The 21,211-nt window shown below is 40.4% G+C and overlaps 1 protein-coding gene and 1 long non-coding RNA gene across 5 annotated transcripts in view; one reads left to right on the forward strand and one right to left on the reverse strand.

Moving 5' to 3' along the window:
* The window catches only part of mdga2a (MAM domain containing glycosylphosphatidylinositol anchor 2a), a 615,537-nt gene that overhangs the window by 366,381 nt on the left and 227,945 nt on the right, over positions 1 to 21,211 (reverse strand). The window lies entirely within an intron of this gene.
* On the forward strand, positions 1,763 to 15,752 carry LOC138753412 (uncharacterized). Of its 2 annotated transcripts, XR_011351152.1 has the most exons (3): positions 1,763 to 1,926; positions 6,894 to 7,007; positions 15,298 to 15,752. It is a non-coding gene; the product is annotated as an uncharacterized lncRNA (long non-coding RNA). The 2 variants fall into 2 exon arrangements; XR_011351151.1 differs by lacking the exon at positions 15,298 to 15,752 and having other exon boundaries at positions 6,894 to 7,367.

Below are 21,211 nucleotides of genomic sequence, written 5' to 3' on the forward strand. Positions count from 1 at the left end.
ACACCTGGTTCTCATGAGCCTGTCTCCAACAGCCTTAGCTTGGTGAATACTCCTCTGACTTCAACTCACCAGCAGGCCGCAGACTGTGTGGGTTCCTTGCTCGCAAGTCGGCCACAGCCTTCAAACTCCAGAGCTCCTTAGTGTTATCTCCACTGTTTCTCCTTCTCATCGAGGGGTGTTCTCCCCAGAACTCGTGCCCTGCACCAGTCTGCTGCCACCCTGGAGTCCGCAACCCCTGGAGGCCACTGCCGAATACAGGCACCACCATCTTAGGCCCAAGCCCCACAGATGCAGGATCTTAAATAAGACACTGTTGGGTTCTTCAAAAGGCTGATTAGAGTCAGTATGGAGCCATGGTTTAAGGACTGGCCAGTAGGACCCTGTGGGGGAGCGCTGTGTCTCCGGTCCCCACTCTCCCTGGGTCCACACCATTGACAGTGTTGCCGTTACAGTAGCTCCGACAGCAACACCTTTTTATCAAGCAACTCAACACCACCTTGCACCATGAAGCCCAACTACTTGGCATGCTGTCCACGATCTCAAGCATTCATCATCTCCATCGCCACTGCAACATGTTGGCAATGGCTGCCATTGACAAAATATACCACAGTTACTTGCCTGGCCAACATCAACAGCATCTTACTCATCTCCAAAATCCACTGTTGAGGAGGACAAGGATAACAAATATAGTGACCTCTCAGTCCTCCCGGATTGGTAAAACAAAAAGGCTCACCAGAGTTTTAAAGTATCTTCTTTTAAATCATTAGTCAGGGTTAGCAAGATTATTTAACTCTGTTAAAATTGGACAAGGTTGATGATATTTATTTGTCATGAAGTCTCCATTTGTTTCACTATATATATATATATATATATATATGACGGAGCAAATTTTAGCATAGTATATGGTCAATGTCATCAACTCCTAATCAACCACTTTAGCAGAAAGATAATTAATGATTTGTTGAGAGAGTTTAGACATTAAAAGCTACCACCTCCCCACTTCCCCTGATGCTTGTAATAAAAGTTTCCTGCTCCCAGTTCACTTCTGACTCTGAAGTATTTCTTTCCCCAAAACAACATCATTCACATACCATTGTGACTTAGAAATCAGTGAAGTTCCTATCCAACAGCAAGAAGTTAAACACATGGAAATATTAAAATATTAAGACATTTACACTAAAGGTCCATGAACACTATTCACTTATGTTCTGGGAATTCAGGAGCCTGATGGCTTGGGGGAAATAAACTGTTGCCCATTCTGACCTGAATGCTACAGTGCCTCCTACCAGATGGCAGAAGGGAGAACAGTTTACATGAGGGGTGTGTGGAGTCCTTCACAATGCCTTTTTGCCTGCATCAAATGTAGTAGATGTCCTTCACGGCAGGATGAGAGCCCCCAATGACCTTGCAGCCTCATGGCATGTCTCACATGCTGTTTACAACAGCTTTATAGTAGAGAACCTTTTCCTTCATCCCTGTGTTTTCTAAGAACTCACACATATAAAAACAAGATCAAACATGGTGTTAGAGATGGGATAAAGGAAATTAGAAGTGTGTGCCGGCACACTCTCTCATGGCGAACCGGCCCCGCGTGTGACGCCACGTGGCAGGGCAGCCATGGGAAGATGGCACTGTCAGGGTTTTCTCCCTGCCTCAAGTCTCCTACCCAGAACACACCTGGGGCAATGATTATGATGTCACAATGCATGAGGTGACTGAGCTCAAGCTGCCCTCAAAAGGGCACATGCTGAATTTGAATAAAAACAGTCATTAACAACTTTCAATGTGGTGGCCAAGTCTTTCTTGGCTGTGTCGAGCTCTACAAGGAAATATTTAAAATCTAAAGTCAGCAACGGATCACCGAAGAGAAGTTAGCACAGTGAAAAATGGAAGGATTACACCAACCAGTGAAACTTCAGCTGACAGGTAATGTGGCTGAAAATTGGAACAGATCAAACAGCATTTTGGATTGTATTTAGTGGCAGTCAGAGCTGATGAGAAAAGTGATAAAGTGAAAGTGTCAGTTGTCTTACATGTTGTGGGTGATAAAGCCCTGGAGGTGCATAATAACTTCACATTTGCTGCTGAAGGAGACAAAATGAAATTGGAAAAAAATTCCAATGAGGCATACTGCATACCTAAATGTAACATGATGTTTGAGAGGCACAGATTTTTCACATATACACAGAAAATAGAAGAAAGTATTGAACAGTATGTGACTGAATTGAGAAACAGAAGAAAAATGTGTGAATTTGTTGGACAGACCAACTCACTGGCAAAAGACAGACTTGTGTGTGGTATTCCAGATAATAGTCTAAGGAAAAGACTGCTAAGCTAAATTTAATTTCAAAATTTCACCCTTCCTCCACTTAGATACAACCCTCTGGTCTGTCCTGACTGAGCACAGCTGTCATATTTTCCTTGATGAGCAATGCCATTCCTCCCTCTTTCATCCCAGAACAATGGAGGCCCAGAACATTGTTCTGCCTCTCCGGGAACAAAGTTTCACTAATGGCCACAATGTCATAATTCCATGTACTATTCCATGCTCTAAGTTTGTCTGCTGCTGTGCTTGCCATCCTGTCTTGTAGGGCCAGTTTCTCTGCTTCTTTTTCTCAACTGGGGGATGGGGGTTGTTCTCCCCGTTTATGGTTGCCTACGTCAGCCCTCTGCTTCCAACATGGCCACGGCCCAGCAAAGGTGCCGTCAACAAATGGAACGTAGTGTGGATTTAAAAATTATACCAGACTCCTCTGCTTACACACAATTTGAATTCAGCCTTTTGAAATGGATGTAAAATTTACTATTGTTTAAAAAGGTTTACCCCAAGCTACATGAAATGAAAATCACAAATGCATTTTTGAAAAGTCTTATCATATTCCTCTCTAATGAAAATGTCAAAGACTGGTCACAGTCTAGTAAGAAATACATGGGAGTCAATTATGTCACACATAATTTAGGACACAAATGTGTGGAATAGTAAGAGAAGTGAAGAGACAAACACTTTCAAATCCAACAAGAATGATGGTGTACAAGAAATCTTCCAAAATAGGCTATTGAAGACACCCAAAATGACTTATCTGATATCTAGTGTATGTAGTTCATTGGCAGGTAGAATTAATTGCAAACATTTTGCTGCATTTCCAATGCATTTTCCTCCATCTTTAATATCACCCTACACCAAACATTAGTGAAACGACCAAAGGATTTATTTGCTTTTGTCTACCAATTGGAAATGCATGAAAAGGGTACTCCCAGACCTTAAATAAGGATGTAAATCATTGCCTGTGCCATGATATTTCATTGTTAGAAGGTGATGTGATTGAGGCAGTCTGGTATTATTCCTTCTCTTGCAAATGTTGAGTGTGAAGTCTTTCCTCTTAAATGCCTCAAATGAATATCTAAATGTTCATCTAAAAAGCAAGCATCAGGTCAACTATTGAGTTTGAGGTGATATTAGTCCCAGAATATAGTCATCATATTTTACATAATTTCTCAGTGCATTTGAAGATTTAGGTCCACTTCTGTGAGAAGTTCATTGGTAGTGACATGCACCATTCAGATGGAAAAATGAAGAAATTGTTGGGCAATGACTATGAACTTGAGATTGATTCTGTTGTCGACCTTTGGTTAATAGCATGGTTTGTATGTTGTTTAGAGAATATACAAAATGGTGAAAAAATTCTGTCACCAGTTGAATTGGAAGACTGTTTCAAAATCCCTCCCAATGACAGAATCAAAATGAGGTTGAAAGAGGTCCTGTATAGTATAGTTGCTATAGAGAGTTGCAGCATTGAGAAATTAACCACATCTCTGTTGATATGGCCTTCAGTTGTCCCTGGTTGAGTTCCTGGTACCTACACTGCAATATCTGCCTCCTTGACCAGTAGACCTCAATGTTCCGAATCATAAAAGCTTGAAGGATAATTAGTGAGGGGCCATGTCCAGTAGCTGGCAAATTGATTAGGAAAGAGAACAGACCATCAGTTAAATAAGACTAGAGCCAAACAGAAAATGTTCACATAGAGTGATTGCAAGTTTTAGCACAAGTGGTCAGTGAAGGAGGAAATATACAAATAATTGGGTGGCATGGTTAGTATAGCAATTAGTGCAAACTGTTACACTGCCAGCAATCTGGACCAGGCTTTGAATCCCACACTGTCTGTAAGGAGTTTGTACATCCTCTTTGTGTCTGCATGGGGTTTCCCTCAGGGGCTCCAGTTTCCTCCCACCCTTAAAAACATACTGGGTGTGTAAGTCAATACAGTGTAATTGGGTAGCATGGGCTAGTGGCCCAAAGGACCTGTTACAGTTCTATATGTCTACATTTAAATTTATAAAAGCAATATGCCAAAATATTTGTGTGGAACTGTATAATGCAGTGGAAGTAAATGAAAATGGGATTAGAATGGTGTGCACTGATGTGAAACTCCTATCACATTGACCAGCCAAATGGTTTTCACATGTCCTATCATGTATATCACTGGCCTATGTTCCATGAACAAACGTCCAAGAATAGGCTATCCAGCTACTCATAGCTGTTCTGCTAAACAATGAAATTATAACTCGTTTGCAACTTTACACTTTTTACTATGATGAACGTGGCATGCGCCTGGAGCCAGTATACTGAGGCAACCATGAAGAAGGCACACCAATGCCTCTACTTTCAGTCATCTGAGATGATTTGACATTTCAAACATCTACAGGTTCCCTATGTAAACTATACTGACAGCTTGCATTACAGCCTGGTTTGGCAATTCAAGTGTCCAGGAATGCAGAAGGCTGCAGACAGTAGCCAGATCCATCACCGTTTCGGATCTTCCAACAGTTGAAGACATCTATGTGAGATGGTGCCTCAAGAAGGCAGCCAATGTCATAAATGCTCCCATCACCCTGGTCACAATCTCTTCTTGCTGTTAGCTTCAGGGAGAAGGAATAAAAGCATGAGGCTTCTTGGTTCAAGCATAGTACCTTTCCAACAGATATCAGGCTTTTGAACCTCCCTTGTTACAAGAAATATGGACTTCTCCAGCACCACAAAAGAACTGTGTACTTGTAATGCCACTTTTTGTCTTGCGCTGAGAGAACTGCAAACATCTATTATTTTTTATTTATTTCTTTGTAAAAAAAAAATTAATGTGTACTATTGTACTTTGTTTCATACAGTAGCTATTTGGATGCAACAAGACTTGTTGCATATGTACATTTTTCAGGACAATAAACTCATTATCTTTATCAAGTGCAGATGAAACCAAAATTGATGGCATAGTTGACAGTGAAGAAGGTTGCAACAGAATAAGGATCAATTGGGGAAAGCAGACAAGGAAACGGCTGATATATTTATGATTGATGTGCCGTGTTGAATTTTGGGTTTCAGTGCCTGAAACCAAGCACTGGCGTAAGTTATTGAACATGGAATACAAAAACATTGTTCCTTGGAAGTGGCAACATGGGTGGAAAGTGGTGAAGAGTCATGTGATAGGCTCCCCTTCATCTGACAGGACAGTGAGCATCGGAGTTGGGACATCATGTTACAGTAATACATATTGTTGGTTTGGCCACACTTGGAATATTGTGTGCAGCTCTAGTCACCACACTACAGGAAGAGTGTGATTAAGGTCCAGAGGATAACTAAAGATGCACATTGGTATTGCCCGGACTAGAGGGCTTTAGTCATAACAAGAGATTGGATAGGTTGGGATGGCTTTCTCTGGAGCAAAGAAAGCTGAGTGGTGTCAATGTAGAGGTTTATACAATTGCAATGGTCATCAATAAGTTGGGTAGTTACAGTCGTTTTCCCCAGGGTAGGTAATCGAAAATTAGAGGGCAAAAGTATAAGGTGAAAGACTTAAAGGGCAAGTTTGTCACATAGAAAGTGGTGAATATATGGATTAATTGGCCAGGAGGGGTGGTGAAGGCAGATACAATAATGTTTAGAAAACATTTGATCAGGTACATTGGTACATGTAAGAAAGCTCGACAGAGATATGGGCCAAACACTTCCCAAAGGGATTAGCTTGGATAAATATCTTGGCTGTTCTGGAATAGTTAGGCTGAAGAGCCTGCTTCTATGTTGTTTAACTCGATGAATCTCTTTGAATCTATAATCTTTGCTTCACATCTCTCAATATATTTTTTTAATTTTAAATTTTATGTAAAGCCTGGTTGAAGTTGATTCTGGTCATTCAAACCCGTGCCACCCAATAAACTAAATTAACTTACAATCCCATACATTTTAGAGGGGGGCAAGAAACCCATGCAGGCATAGGGAGAACATACAAACACCCTATAGACAGCATTTGGACCTCAGTTACTGATGCTGCAACTTTGACGAACAAGATATTTAATTCTGGATTTAAAATCCAGACTTAATCGCGCAAGGTGCTGATTGCAGAAGAAAATTGCAAATTTCTAACAATCTTTTCCACCTGTAGGTTTCTTTTTCCTGATTTCACACCTGAGCAGCTCCATTCTAATTTTTAAGCTGTTTCCTTAACGTCAAATCTGATGGAAATATTTTCCTCTATTTACACTTTCAATTCTCATTAACTTCAATCAAATTATCCTACTAAATTCTACAAGTCAAACATGGTCACACTTAGGACACTGAGACCCATCTACCACAATGTTGCACATTTCTTTCTGTAATTTTATGTTCTCCACTGTTCACCAATATTACATAGCATTATGTCACTGTCAAACTTTGAAATGTGGTCTCTATCTCAAAGTTGTTAGCAAATATCCAAAAGTGGTTAGTGCCAGATACAGATCAAGAAGATATGCAAGCCTTAAAAATAAAGTTCATCTTTCACATTGCAAAAGAATCAGGAAATTCAGAAAAGCAAGGTCAAAACAGAGCTAAGATGATTTACATGTACAATCACGTTTTATAGTTTCCAGGCACAGTTCCTGGAGGTAGCTGCGTGAAGACATCGCTGACTGACCTTGAAGAACCTCCCGCTGTAACAGCCACAGACGACTGTAGAAAAGGTTTCCTTGGAGCAGAGGTAAAGTGCAAGGCAGGTCCAAACAACAATTTCAATTCTGTGCTGCACCCAGATCGGCCTTGATTCAGTCCTGTGCCCCAGTGGTCCTCCATCTCTAAAAAAATGGGCTGATTATACTGTGCATAAAATAATGCTTAGATCATCAAGGGAACACGGTGATCCATGTGCATACAAACTGAACATTGAAAGTTGAGTCCAGCAAATGTTTGGAGCAAAACATTAATGTCACTCTGGGGACTGGATTCATGTTTCTTTACTGGCCCCCTGAAAGGTTTGTTTTTATATATTGTTGTGAATGACAAGCAAAAGTCATAGGTCACATCTTCAAGCTCCAGGATGTATCAGTAAATATGGAAACAGCTACTGTGTACCTGATAATGACAGAAGGTGGGTCTCGATTGTTGGAAAAATATCAGACACATGATCATGCATCACAGTCTGAAGTGCCTGGTCCAATTTCTGTCTGGCCATAATTTTCACCAGTGATAATTGTGTTATGAGCCCAGAGGACCCCAAAACCCAGCAGCAATAGAAATTCACCGACAAATGGTTACTTAAACAAAAGTTCCTTTTAATTTTCTTTAACCATAAAACGGGATCAAACTTTAACTTATTACTATTAACTTAAGCCCCCTTCTAACTCTAAGCGCATGTGTATGTAATGTGTACAAGTTCCGGAAAGTTCTTTGATTCATAGTCCAATCTCACTTCTCCAAGTTCACCGGTATCAAGCAATTCTTATACTGTGCACAGAATTTAACATTTATGAATTTTCACCAGACTCTGGTGCTAAAAGGTAAATGGTTAACAGCTCAGAAAGGTTCTTGTTGGTTTCAAAGAGAGCTAATTGTTGCTCGTTGGACACACGCAAACTGATTTCCTCTGCTCAGTCACTTCAGTGTCTTGCCAAAGAAACTTGCCCCATCGTGAGTTTTCCAAATGAAACCTTTTCTTCCAGGTCACCACAGAGTTCTTTGTTTCCCTTATTTTAGGAGAAACACTTTAGCTAACCATATCCTCTTGTAAGGACTACAAAGGTTTTTCAATAGGCTGAACTCAGAACCCACAACCCATTTTCAAAATGGGGTTTTCAACAGGTTCTAAAAGCCACTGCCAGCTTGTCAGGTTGCAGCCTTAAAACTACCGCAGAACTCGAACTTAATTCACTCTCTCTCTCTAAAAGAGAAATTCTGCTTGGTCTTTTCTCTCTCTCTCTCTCTCTCTCTCTGCTTGCAAAAACCAGAACTCCTTGCAGGGCTAACCCAATCCTTGAAAGATCTTTATCAGCACTTTGAGCCTGGACCGTTTATTTGCACTTGCTTTTTAAAAATTCCTTCCAAAACAGTTCTATTGTCTTTTGCAAAGCACCGGCTTCAGCCAAGCTCTTGCATCTTTAATGAGATGTGAAGAGTTACTCTATTTGTGAAGTGACCTACACACTAAACCCCCAAAAGCTCTCTCTTTTAAAGACATATTAATATAATATAAAATATAATATACCCTGTAACAATTGCTAGCAGGATCATCACCTGATTAAATTTATTTTAAATAATTTTTGTGCATAAAAACTGTGCAAATGGATCCAATTTGCAGGCAGAATTCCTTTTTGATCAATCTATGGAATCTCTTAAATATAAATAACACTGTCTGGCAGCATAGTTTACATAGGGGTTAGTGCAAAGCCTTTACAGTGCCAGCGATTGGGACCAGGGTTCTAATCTAATGTCTGTAAGGAGTTTTTACTTTCTCCTTGTGCCTGCATGGGTTTTCCATGGGGGCTCCAGTTTCCTCCCTCCCATCAAAATGTACCAGGGGTGTAGGTTAATTGGGTGTAATTTAGCTGGCATGGACTCGTGAGCTGAAATGGCCTGATACCGTTCTGTATGTCTAAATTAAATTAAAATTAAATCAATTCTAGAACCGATCACTTTTAAGGTTATAAAGAAAAACAAGTAATTAAAACACTAAAATTACTTTAAAGTCCTGTTGAAATAAAGTGATTTTATATATATTTATGTAAAAACTTCCTAATGGAGTACATGCTAGGTCTGAGCTGCCATTGGATTGAGAAACCAGGGCTACTTGTGTAATAATGACGTGGAATCTCATCAAGATCCAGCTCCACTATTGGATTCCACAGGAAGTGCTGTGACAGAGAACAGTGGCAGAACCCATCACTAACACATATCATGCATGAACTTGGGACATATTTCTGTGTCAAAGAAGTTTCACTTGGAACTCTTAGCCTGTTTCATACCAAAATCCTGCACTTTCACTGAGAGATTAAACTTTTTCTGAGTTAGGGTTAGGGTCATTACTCTATTATAATGAGTATCTAATGCTTAACACAATCTGGTGCAGGAACTCAGCAGGTCAAACAGCATCAGTGAGAGGAAAGGAATTGTTGGCATTATGAGCTGATACCCTTTTATTAAGCACCTTCAGTCAATTTTTGTGCCTCCAATTAGTTTGGCTTCACATAATGACCACTTTCAAGAAAAAGAAACGGACAACTTCTCATAACCTAAGGCCATCCCAATGCGCTTTACACTACTGAAAAGTCACTTTTCCCATAATTACATGGTCTCCCAGAGGTAAACCCTCAGTGAAACAATCAATCATATTTTCTTTTCATGATGAGTTCCAGACACAGTAACTGATTGCGTTGGATCTGAGGTATGGTGCACTGAGGAGGCCAGTATTTAATTTCTATCCTGGGCTGTCCTGACATGGAGGTGATGATTAAACCATTGAAATGCAATGGAAATGGGGTCTTTAGGTAGGGTTAGACATAAATAATGGCCCTATAATAGTAAGGGAAAAAAAATGTCTGTCCAGATCAGGATGGTGTACGACGTGGAGGAGGATTTGGGTTGATACTCTTCAAAAGCCTTTAGCACTGAGAGAAACAAGTTGTAAATAGCTCAGGGCTGAGAGATTGGGCTGAAATAAGCTTGGGAAGGTGATACAATGTATGGTATAGATAGGATGCATTGAAGACATTGGTGGAGAGTGCTTCTCCTGATCTCACTGGCTGAAGAACCAAACAAATGGACTTCCAGTTGTTGTGTATAATTGAATGAGGTGAGCCATTCGTCATCCACCCACTCCCCCATACTTTCAGTCAGAATTCTGCTATGACCTCACATTAAGTATAACCGCATCATCAGAATTCTGTAAAGGTAGAAATGCAGGAGGCTCATTCCCATAATTGCATCTTGCAGAAGAATTTTCTCAAATTTTCCCTGCTGTCTTCTTCACTTACATCGGAATTCCCAGGTATCTGCTTTCATTTTCAGTCATTTATTGCCTGCTGTCAAACCATTAACCTTCATAATACTTCAACAACTGTCTGTCATTTAGATAAGCTCTCTTGGTGGCCAGCTGTCCAAGTTGCTGGTAGAGACATGGCTGTATAGTTACCTAGTGTAAAAGCAAACAAACGCGAAAAGCTAAGAGAGAATGTCAGCCTACCACTCTGCCTAGTTCCTTAAGTTCATCCTTGCAGAGCTTGCTGCCATTCTTTCAATGTTAGCTCACTGTCAACATCAATGTGCCATAATCATTCAGATTCTCCAAAAAAAGTGCAATAATTATAATCAAGGTCAGCCATTTTCAATTTTTTTTTGTTGGCTATGATCCCCTTAGGACTCTGCTCAAAGTTTATGGGCCCCCTTTCCCTGAGAAGCGGTCAAGTTCAGTTCTTTTCCTACCAACTACATGAAAACATCAAAAATAGATTAGGATTTCAGTCAGTGGTCTCCCTTAAATGTGCTGTGGCCCCCGGGGAATCGTACTGCCCCCATTGAGAAAGGCTGATTTAGACTTTCCTTTTGTAATTTTAAATCCATAATTTACTAGGTAATAGAATTCTGACTACCTTTTTGGTTTCTGGTTGATACATCTGCATGCCCATCTCCACACTGTGAAAATGTTTCTGCAAAATAATTGCAATAAATTTAAATTTCAAGGGGCTGCAGAGTCTTGTATTTAGCAAAGGAAAAGATTGCAGTTTTGTCATTGGCAAAATAACAGATTTCTGCAGTAATGATGCAGAGACAAGGGTTCAAATTCTATCACCACAACTGGGGAATTTGAATTCAATTAATCAAATAAAGAGGCAATTACAGCTCTCGTATCAGTAATGGTGACCATGAAACAAGCAGATTGTTGCAAAAACCCATCTGGTTCTGTAGTCCCTTTGAGGATAAAGATTTACCATCCTAGCCATTACTGGTCTATTTGTGATTGACTGTCCTCTGGAATGGCCTGGCAGCTTGCTCAATGGGAAGCCAATTAGGGGCAGATGATAATTGCTGGCATTGTCAGTGACAACATATGTTATGAATGAATTGAAAACATTGAAATATATGCAGCAAACATGTAGGGGAATTGATTATAAAAATGGGGAGGTAATCCCTCAATTCTATTTAGGATGGCCAGATGACCAGATTTAGGCCTGACAATCTAGCTTTTCAGGACTGTCCACCATCCGGTGCCACCTTGAGCCAAACATCAATTTCTCCTCCATTTGGGGCCCTACACCCCCAAATGGAGGGCATTTAAGGGGCAGAATCCACAAAAACGGCAAGGGTGGAGGCAGGATAACACACCTATTAATTTGCAGTGTCCTGGGGTCCTAAAGTCATGTGGGGCCATGTTTCTTCTTGTGTGCATGTGCCAGCCGGCACTCGCACATGTGCAATGGATGGGACTGGCCGGCGACACTGGAGGGATTTAGGTCAGGACTTGGGAATGTTTAGGTAGGGCGCAGGTGCATACTTCTGGCATGAATGATCTTTGGCTGCTCATCGCTTCAGTTGATGATGACATCAAGTGGAATGTCGACTGTGATCTTTGAAGGAGGATTTTGATTTATTTTTAATTTTTTTTTAGTTTTCTAACAAGTGTTTCTCTTTAAGCATTGAAAGAGAGACACATTAGAAGAAAACAAGACTTTTATCTGTATTTGCAGAAGCAAATTATGTTAATAGGAGAGTTTAAAAAATGTTACCAAGGCAAGTACATATTTGATAGAATTGTTTAGAAGCATATAATTCAGATACTGTTAGAAAAATAATTTCATGTGTATATTAAACATTAAAACAAAATGGGAAAAGGAAGGAGGGAGAACTATATCTGAGGAAGAATGGAACATGGAGGTATCAATGGAAGTGTACCAGCTCACAGAAATGGAGTGAGTTTGAGTGGAAAAATTTGTTGATACTTTATCAAACCCTCTCAGAAATCCCATTATGATAATAACCTGCCTGTTTGCTGGAGAAATTGTGCAAATCAAAATGCAAACCATTACCATTTTTTTTGGGACTGCCCTGTTACTTTGGAGTGGGATGCACAATGCCATATTTAAGAATATACTCTTGGTGGCTAGTATAAAGATTCTTAACAGGAAATGGTTATCACAAGAAAGCCCAACTTTAAACACATGGAAGGAAATTATAATGGACATCTATAAAATGGAGAAGATAGCAGAATCTGTTAATTATAAATTGGAACAATTTGATTCATGCTGGAATATAATGGACATCTATAAAATGGAGAAGATAGCAGAATCTGTTAATTATAAATTGGAACAATTTGATTCATGCTGGAAAAAATGGTTTAACTGTATAATGCTTCATCGGCCTGACCTTATTCTTACAAATCAATGATTGTTATTAAAAGAAATCATTCCATACTTGATAGTTTTCTTTTTCTTGTTCTGTCTTTCTTCTCTCTATGTGTATACCTCAGATAAATATTATGTGCAAAATTGTGGCAAATATGCATTATATGATATAGATGTATCACAGTTTGGCGGGCAGCAACCTCCTTTGAAGAAGACCGCGGAGCCCACCTCACTGACAAAAGGCAAAGGAGGAAAAACCCAACACCCAACCCCAACCAACCAATTTTCCCCTGCAACCGCTGCAACCGTGTCTGCCTGTCCCGCAACGGACTTGTCAGCCACAAACGAGCCTGCAGCTGACGTGGACTTTTTACCCCCTCCATAAATCTTCGTCCGCGAAGCCAAGCCAAAGAAAAGAAATACTATCTGAGATGCATCTTATGGAAATGTTTGTTTAAACACATTTTAAAAACTTGCCTTACATTAATGCAGTGGACAGTGGTGGTGTGGAGAGTTGGAGACTGAGTGGTTGACTTTTTTGTTCTTCCGAGTTTTCTGATGCTGTGTCCCCTCTAGGTTGTGTGCATTTTTTGCGTGTGCGCACACTTGCACAAATGGACTGTGTGCGCGTGCACACATGAGCAAATGAGCACACAGCCCTTCCACGCACACAGTTTAGAGGGATGTCCTCCATTTTGGACCTTTGGAAACAGTCACTGGTGAGATCACATCTGGAATACAATGTGCAGTATTGAAGGAAGGGTGTTGGGTGTGCACTGGAAGAAGTTCAGAGATCTACCAGATTGATTTCTGGAATGGAATGGATTGATTTCTGGAATGGAATGGAATGGAGAAAGGTTGAGACAGGCTTGGCTTATATTTGCTGGAGTGTAAAAGAGTGAGAAGGGTCTTTGATTATGAAACATACAAGAATATGGGGTGGTGGACTTGCACAGGCTGTTTCCTCTCTAGGAGAATCAGAAACCAGGGTCACTGCTTGAAAATAAGTGGTGGAGGTTTTTTTTTGGAGGGTTGTGTATCTTTGTGACTTTGGTGGAAACAGCCTTTGAATATTTTAAGGCAACAGTCAAATGATAATCGATAAACAAGGGGACAAAAAGTTACTGCATCAAGGGCTAAGAAAAGCCTCTGTCTGTTGACTTGTTTGTATGATTGAGAGATAATCAACAAAATTATACTGTTTAAAGAAAAATAAATAATGAAAACACAAGGGGCTGGAAATTGCCTTGCAATTTTCCCTGGTGTTAAAGTATTGTGAATTGCCCTAATGCTCATTGTGAAAGTTACACAAGGAGTTGAATCTTTCATCATAAACAGGATCATTGTGTTTCCCTGTGTAATGTTACGCTGAAACAGACTTTCACTTCTAATTGACGTGTTGCAACTTTGTGCTCTTACCCTTGTACTTTGTACTTTGCATGGCTGTATACATGTTAGAGTTGGCCTGTTAGAATGCTTTGAAGAATTCTTCTCAGTGAACCAGGCATTACGTGGCAAACATTAAACCTTAATGAAACTTGCAAATACTGTGCCAACGAAAAGAAAATTGATAAAGCTCTTCTCCCTGAAAATGATGTTTGGATGATCTTCCCAAAACAACCTTGAGTAGAAAACTGTGGGGTGTGGCCACATCTAGCTGCAGCAGTCTGGAATGATCCCAAGGCCAGGGAGTTGACCCTGATCATAGATAAAGCAGTTATGGAACGTGGTAGGTTGTATTCAAGGTCGCAGATCTGAATAGAGTGGGCATTTCCAAAAAGGAGGATGTGCAAGTTTGGCATCAGAACAAGTCTAATAGGGGCCTACTAGGGGAACCATGGTAGGGCACAAACGGACATTCAAAGACTCTCTCAGTGGCGGGGGGGGGTTACTTATATTGCATGCTGACACCAGTGCTGTGGGTGGGGGGCACAATAACTCATTTGGGTGGCAATGCCCATGAATGACCCCCCCCTTGGTGCCAGCCCTGAGGACATGGTCATAGGTTAACAAATTTAAACCATATTGCAAAAACAACAAATGCAAACAGATGATCACTTTAATTATTGTATTAAATAAAAATTCTAACATGGAAAATTTTTTGCCTCTATAAATTCAGCAAAAAGCCTAGCTATTTCAACATAAATCAGTGATTTTCTGCTAGAGCTCTTTTTCTATTCAATGATTTATAATTCTGCATATTATATACAATGCATTCATTCATACAGATTAAATAAAGAACTTAAAGAAATCCCGCCACGACGCCACTTGACATCAAAACATTGCCAATTACATCAGTTTCCCCGTCTGTGGGCCCACCGCATATGCGCCAACCAGCCCCAGTAAATGTACCCTCGTGCTTGTGTGCAATAAGAAACACGGCCACGCATGGCCTATGGAGCCTGGGACACCGCATTTAACAGATAAGAGCCCCCGCCCTTGACCTTTCTGCAGTTTCTGCCCCTTAATTTGTCCTTCACCCCCAAATGGAGGACAAATTAATGTCCAGCTTGAGATGGCGCCAGATGGAGGACAAATAGCTCAAAAGCCAGACTGTCTGGCCTAAAACCAGACGCTTGTTGCCTTTTCATTAGCACAGCTTTAAAACAGGCTTAATGAAACTGATTTCTCTGTGACTGAGAAAGGACTGTTATTTTTCAGATCACTTTGCTTGAAAATCTCACTGGAGACAGACAAAAGCTAAATCCCATTAGGGAGGTGATAATGAGTGCCTTTCACATTGAGGGATCACGTAACTGAGTATGGAATTGATGCTCCTTGGTGGAATGGAAGTCCAGATGCATCATGGCAAAATCATTTAATTGGCTGAAATGATTCCTCACTCAAAGGAAAATGCTCCTGGTTGCTGGGAATCCCAGTGAATCACTGCAGGAATTCCTCTGTCTTCTTCAAGTGATTCATCGATCACCTCCTTCCCATCATAAAATCAAAAGGGAGGAGGTTCACTGATACACCTTTAACCGCTCAGAAAATGAAGCAGCCTCTACCAGCTTGAAGCAAGAAGAAGGTTGACAAATGGCAGGTCACATTTATGCCAGAAAATTTGTACGTACATGGAGTTCTGTTTTAAAATAAAGACAATAGCTTATTGGGAACCACCGTTATAGCAATTACCATGAAAAGATTGGCCAGATCAGCAGCCTGCTTCTTTAGTTATTTTCAAATTAAGATAAAAATTGACATGCATTTCTGTGAGTGCCACTGATTCGGCTTCACACATCATTGAAAAAAAAATTGAGCAGGATGCCACAGCACGCAAGTGGTACATTGTCAATTTGTCTTCCAAGTCCCCACCTGGAAATGTGCTGATTTCTATGAAGTAATGGTGTCTTTGGTTCTTGAGGAACTGAGGCCAAACGGCTCTCAGTTTGAAAGATTCATCCAGAGGCTTGAACAGTAAACTCCTGCCTGAAGCTCCAGAGCAATCCTGAGAGAGTGCCGCACTGGCCACCCTGATGCTGTGAACCTGTCTGGCTCTCAGGCAACTAAAAGACCTGCGGCCTCATAAATGTGAAGGGTTTGCCTGGGGTCCTGGCTGATTCTCCCTCGAACAACATCCAGATTATAACTTGGTACATGGTAGGATTCTGCTGGGCATAATGCTGGAATTATTTCCAATTTAGTGAGGGAATTAAACTCTTTTTTCCTCTTGGGTGATCACTAAACATCCCATAGCATAATTTAGAGAAAATCAACATTGCTTCCTTTGAGTTCTGACCAGGGGTGCAGTGCTAATTTATTTTTAAGTGCTGAAGCTCACCAAATAAAGAGACAATTAGGTGCCTGGAGTGGACTCATGATGTTCCGGAGCTGCCCCTGCGCCCCTGGTTCTGACCAACATTCATCCTTCAACCACAAAAACCCTCTATATTTGCGGAGGGCAAGACTTCCTGGGGACTACTATTTTTAGTTCAAGATTTCAATGTGTTTTCATCTGTAATCACCTGACGCGTTCTACTCCTCTGGGACTACAAGTGTGCAAGGGGAATGCAATTAGTGATCAGTTGACCAGTGCATACACGCACATACATGTTGATGAGTAGAGATTAACTCCACCTCTCATTCATCCCTTCTCAAAACCATGCACCAACCCCAAGAATCACTTTCAAAAGTCCTCATCTGCAAATTGTCAGATAGGACTTCAAAACGAATCACTTGCACGAAGCAATAATCCACAAGGGTGCATTTGGACTCTTAATGCATCACACATATTTATGATTCAATGATTGCTTCTCTAATCTGAGAGTCTATATGAGCCATTATTTATAAATAAGCCCTGTGCTGATTTTTTTAACCAAAATTCCTGACTTTTTTTTCTTTCCCTCCTTCTTCTGAGGGATGAATCAGACTCTGATGTTCCAAGTTGAAGTGATTATTCTTATAACTATGGTTCTGGCTGTTTGTTAAAGGGTCAGTGATAATGGATAGATAACAATAGCTGTGTCACTTATCTCAATGTTCCATAACCTAATTTCATCCCACTTTTCTCCTATTTCACTGAATGGAAACTGTAAAGAGGGAAGGCAGCTAACCGTGACAAAAATAAATGATGCAACATTCACATTCATCAGAAATGATAGCCATACTTTGACCCAAGAGAGTTGCCGAAGATACTTTTGATCCACTGGTAGAGACACTGTAGCATCACATTGAAGAATCACAAGCAAATTATTATGCAATTTATAGAAATACTGGGGAAATTCAAAGGCCACGCAGCATCTAAAGGAAGTAAAGGTTATCTAATGTTTTATGCCTGAGCCCTTTGTCAAAATATTATGCAGTCAGAAAACATTTAAAATCTGAGAATACGTTTTTGCAGGACTCTGGTTGTGGCATGAAGTTCACAGTGGTAGTAAAGGCTGAAAAGGAAGGCACAAATGTTTGTACACAGTGGCCTTATTTTTGCCACATCGCATTTGCCCATTCAAGTTCCAGCCAAACAAGGTTGGCCTCATAATATTCATGCACATGTCAATAGCAACAGATGACATCAGAGTTCACCCATCATATATTGTGCTGCTACTTGTCTTAATAAGGATAATAATATGAATTTAAGTGATTGGTGTGCGCTGAAAGGAAGGCCTTTATCTAACTATAGCCAAGAATCAGACGTGCCGCACAGAAACAGGTCCTTCAGCTCAAAATTTCCATCCCTACCATACAGCATTACCTTATCGGCAGATATTAAAACAATGTGTGAAATGCGAGGACTTTGGCAATCTATTATTTCAATGGTGCTCTTGTGATGTGCTTCTATTCTTGAATAATTTTAACACAAAAGAATCCAGAGGATTATACTGCTGTATAGACAACGCAGTTATAACAGTGCAAGTTTCCTGAACAAACCTCAAGACTTCTTCATAACCATAATATGGGAAAAGGTTTGGTGCTCATTTTTTCAAAACTCATTATTTTCTTACCAAAATGTATCTAAAAAGTGAAGATTTTGATATATAATCATCTCTCCTCGTAGTATTTCGTATTTCACGTCTCTTAAAAATGTAAATGAAAGAATCAAAAATGTTATATTTTAATTGATATTCAGTGAACTAAAGGATCAACATTCATTCTAAAACTGACAAAATTGAAAGTAATCCAGACCTTACTGCAGCAATAGTTCATCATAGAGTTTGACAGCATTGAAATAGACCCTTCAACCCCACTTCACCATGCCAACCAAGTTGGTCCTATTTCCCTGTGTTCAGCCCATGCCTTGTCCATGTAGCTGTCAAAATGCCTTTGAAATGTTAGGATTATCGCACCCTATCACTGCCTCGGTCAACTAATTCCATGTCCCTGCCATTCTCTCTGTGAGTCTGGGGAGCTCAGAAGATTGAGTGAATTAGAACCTGGGAAGATTGGAAGTTGGAGGCCTGGGGAGGGTGGAGACCCAGATGGGGGTGAGGGAGAATGGGAAGGCTAGTGCTGTGGGGAGGAGGTGACAGCAAACTCCAGCTTGGAAGTGCAGACCTGATTGTTCAGAGAGTGATTGGGTGATGATTAAACTACATCTGAAATTGTGTCCAATGTACAAGAACAGAACAAACTGGGAAGCACAAAGTAAAATTCTCAGCAGGTTTAAATCAACCAAGAAATGGCTGTAATCGTATTTCACTCCACAGTTTGTGCATCTTTGATCACACAGCATCACAATAAATAGCACTCTGTGATCTGATTTCTTGACATCTTTCATCATTCATTATATCTATAATATAGATCAAGGGTGGCCAGGCTTGCTTAATGCAAGAACCTCATACAATCATCTTCAGATGTTTGAGAGCTGCAAGACATGGTAAGTACATGTTCAGTGACGGGAGCTCAGCTGGGTAGGTGGGTGGCTGGGACCCGGTAGTAAGTCTGCATTCGAGGCATCGAGTGCTCCAATGGGTGGGCGGCCAGCGCCTACGTGAGAGTTCATGGTCGGGGAATCAGACCTCCAGTGAGCTAGGCCTAGGCGAAAGTCTAGGGTCGAGGCTTAAGAAGTCCAGAGGGCGGATGGCCATGGCCAAAAAATAGGGGAAGGTGGTCGAACGTTACATGGAATCAACTATGTAAGGTATACATACAATCGCAAGCGATGTCCACTAACAGTGCCATTGTGAGCTCCGGCTCATACGATTCCTGTCTTAGCCAATGTATTTCGGCAAGCCGCACATTATATGTCAAAGAGCCATGGTCTGGCCACCCCAGTATAGATGTATAGTTATAATCGATACATATTGTCACCTGCTGAGAATCCACCACAGATTATTGGGAAACCTCACTTCCCACTATGAAGTGAATAAAGCCTTTCTTGCATCCACTCACAAGGTTCACTCCCTTTTTTTTGCTCTCATTTTTCATTGAGACAAAAAAAACGAAGCTAATAATCTCAAAAATATCCATTCGTTGATCCAATTTTTCATGAATCAACACGACTTTCCTTGATCAAATAACACTTCTTAAGGGAAAGTTGAACAATCTGGTTCCTAATGTTGTCAAGCCATTTAATAAAAGAGACCATGATGTATCTAGATTTTTCTGCAAGTACAAGATGTAGGAAATCATTTCAAGGCTCTATGTGTGGAGTGTGAGCATAGAAAGGGAAGTTATCAGCAAAGTGTCAGATTGAGACATGAGTGAATGTTTTAACATGTACATTTTCTGAATATAACCTTTTGCCTGTCAAAGCTACAACAAATTCAATCCACTTTAATGCCTAGCGCTTTCTCCAACTGCATCGCCAGAGAAAGTGTGGCTTTGAATTATATTCATAATGCTGTCTAGCCAAATTCTAACCTAATACATGGTCATAACTCGACTCTACTGAACTGCATAAATTGCATGAGCTCAGACATTAGGCTTGCATTTATGATAATTCTAAACTGGGCCCCTGAGACATTTATCTCTAACCTAATTTTGTCGGCAAATCATGGCATAACAAAATCTTATTCATCTGAAAATTGTTCTTGACTATACTTTAAAAAAAATTCCATTATGCTTTTTGGTTACTGTCAAATCAACATCGTTGGTACACAATCACGTCTGCAAATTCATTGTTGATGCATTGATAGCCAATGCTGCCAAGGTAGTTGTGGCGATAGGTTTCCTCCATTGTTTATAGTTATTGTTGGTTACTCTATATATGGAGCTGGTCTGACCACTGATGACTCATACCCTATGCCTCCTTCCCCCGTGGTCCTGGGCCATAAAGGTCAAGCCACCTCTCCCTTCACTCCATTCCTATACCTGGATCCGGGCCAGCAGGTTCTTCTGTAATATTAAAGCCTATCATTCCCTCAACCTAGTCTTTGTGGTTACTGGTAGTGTCTAACAGTAGTGCTACATTCTTTTACCCTAGAAATTTTTGTTTCTATATTTCAAAGTGCCCTTGTAGATTGCCCCTCACCCCTGGTGTCCAAAACAGTGTTTACATTCTGAGAATGAGGTAACGTTAATAATTTGTTCTGAATCACTTTAGCTTCTGGATTTAATCTTGTGCTTCCTTGTTTTGTAAAGTCACAGTACAATACATTCATTTTTTTTGAGCTCCAGATCAATGTATTAATAATGAACATGCAATCAAGTTAGCAGCCTTGAAAATATACTTCACAGGCTCCTTTAGCTTTTGCCCTGTGCTAAATTAATTGGAGCCAACTATTTCAACTTAAGACTTTTGCACATTTTCTCATCACATAGACATTTTGCTTTGAACTTTGTTTGGTCCCCGATAACTATCTCCAAAGATCCCACAGAAGGTAGTTTATTTAAATTCTCCAAGCTAATAGCTCTACATTTAGAAAATAATACCTACATTGTGAATTTGATTTGTGGAGTTTATTAAAGGTGCACATCTGTAATTTGAGGTGAACGATATTGACGCTGGGGTTCTGGATCAATTTTTAAAAAGGTGATTATTTCTGGGATGTTTTGCACTTCAGTCATCCAGCACTAGTACATAGCACTATCAGGTCAGGCACAGCCCAATGCTGCATGAGTCTGCCTTAACAATAAACCTCAGACCAATTGCAGAAAAGCATGCCACATTTTCATTTCCAACATCAGTGTGGCAACA

This window comes from Narcine bancroftii, chromosome 2, assembly GCF_036971445.1.
Source record: "Narcine bancroftii isolate sNarBan1 chromosome 2, sNarBan1.hap1, whole genome shotgun sequence".
NCBI lineage: Eukaryota > Metazoa > Chordata > Chondrichthyes > Torpediniformes > Narcinidae > Narcine > Narcine bancroftii.